The 1,777-nt window shown below is 64.4% G+C and overlaps 1 protein-coding gene across 4 annotated transcripts in view; it reads left to right on the top strand.

The window, feature by feature from the left end:
- Positions 1 to 323: 323 nt before the first annotated feature.
- Positions 324 to 1,777, top strand: part of MEF2D (myocyte enhancer factor 2D) — a 32,996-nt gene continuing 31,542 nt past the window's right edge. For 3 of the 4 annotated variants that reach the window (XM_012733342.1, XM_012733343.1, XM_012733346.1), the window contains exon 1: positions 989 to 1,316. The gene's annotated coding sequence lies outside the window, so the exon portion shown is untranslated. Of the gene's footprint in view, positions 383 to 988; positions 1,317 to 1,777 lie in introns of those variants that run through there. The other variant, XM_012733345.1, reaches the window with a different exon arrangement.

Below are 1,777 nucleotides of genomic sequence, written 5' to 3'. Positions count from 1 at the left end.
CTTGGAGGTTATAGCAACTCTGGAGAGGAAGTCTGAAGGGGCAGTTGTCCAGTAAGCATGACACCCACACTCCTGTTGTAGGGCACGGAAAGATTCACCACACCCTGGGGCAACCAGGAATTTCTAATTTTTATTATAAATTTTTAAAGAGCTACTACTACTTCTTTAATAGGATGCTTTGGGGCGTTTCCAGTGCTGGGGGAAATTAGGATCCCGCCCCTTTAAATTGCCCCCCTCAGCTGTAAGTGCTCTGGGGCCCACAGGCGCTAGGGATTAGGTCACCCAAGAACTATGAGCTGTCGCTTTAAATTGCCGGGCGTCTGCCGAACCGGGCCCTACGAGGGGGACTGTCACAGGTAGAGGAAGCAAACGAGCTCCCCAGGTAACCCCCCACCCCCCACCCGGCCCAAGAACTTGCCCCTTTAAGTGGGGCGACGACGACACACTTAAGTGTGGGAGATGGAATCTTCAAACAGTTACCGGCTACCCTTAGTTTATCTACTTAAGTCGCCCACCTCCCAAGTCCCCTGGGGCTTGGGGCGAGGCGGACAGCTGTCGAGGTGGCCTGAGTGTGTGAGAGTGGGAGCGCGGCCCGCGGAGCCTCCCGGAAAAGACCTCCTCGAGCGCATGGTGGCAGCAGTACTAGGCAGCCGTCCGGCGAGCTCGCAGAGGGCACTGCCGGCGCGGGCCGCTTCCCCTAAAGGCCTCTGGATCTCGGCACCCTACTTTGCCTCGCTCAGGCCCTTTCTCCCTCCCTCCGGGCTGGCGGAGGGATCCACGGTTCGCGGTGCTGCAGCCTAGCTTGGAAGGGCGGTGGGGTGGGGGCCGGCCCGGCCCGGCCCGGACGGCCCAAGGAAGGCGAGGGGCGGGGCCCCGTCCCCGGTACCGCCCCTGCCACGGCCCCGCCCCTCCGCCCCCACGGGTTCCTCCCATTGGCCCCCCGCCTGTCCATCAGCTCCCGTTTCCCCCACCCCTCAAGCTAGGCTGAGCTGTGCCTACGTCGGCCTCGACTCCCGGGGGCTGGAGGAGTTACCTTTGGAGCCCGAAAGGAGGAAGGAAGCAAAATATCAACAACAGCCGAGGCGGCTCGGGCACTCGGCCCCGGTCCCCTTCCTGCCCGCCGCCCGCCTGCCTACCTCCGCGCCCAGGACGGGGGCCCAGGCCCCCAGGCGCCGCCCAGGGCCCGCGCGGACGCCGGCCTCATTTATTATTCCCCGCGCCGGGAGCCGCGGCTTCCCGGTGTTGAAGATCTCCCGGAGTAGGGGCGAGGGCTCCCCCTCCCAGTCGTGACATCCCCCCTTTTCCCAGCGTGGCGGGTGAGTAGAGAAAAATAAAGCGCCTGCCGCTTTAAGAGGCCCCCTCCCCCACCCCGTCCTGGGTTGGGGTGGAGGGTGGTCTAGACCGTCCCCCTGAGGGGTGGGATGGGGTGGCCTCCCCGGCTGGGAGGAACTCGCGGAGCGGGCTGTGTTTTCGCGTGGCGCTGGTGGGAGATTACATGGGGACTGTTTGTGCTAGGGAGTGTGCCGTGGGGGACAAGTGGAGTGGGCTGTAATTCTCTTGGGTGTTGGGGTCAGGGTGGGGACCGGCGCCTTGGGGGCGCGCCCGGCTGTTGGTGTCCAGGGGTTACGGCAGCCTCCGAGTGATCTGGGAAGGGGCGCCATCCTCAGAGGGGGTCTCCGGTGACAGCCGGGAGCGACTGACATTTTAACAGCCGGCCCTCCCTCCCTCTCCTCCTCGCGCCGCCTGTTCCCTCCTCCTTGGCCCGAAATGGTGCAGA

This window comes from Condylura cristata, unplaced genomic scaffold (assembly GCF_000260355.1).
Source record: "Condylura cristata isolate star-nosed mole 26May11 unplaced genomic scaffold, ConCri1.0 scaffold00040, whole genome shotgun sequence".
NCBI lineage: Eukaryota > Metazoa > Chordata > Mammalia > Eulipotyphla > Talpidae > Condylura > Condylura cristata.
The sequence above is the reverse complement of the archived record's forward strand: the minus strand, read 5'-3'. Positions and strand labels throughout refer to the sequence as shown.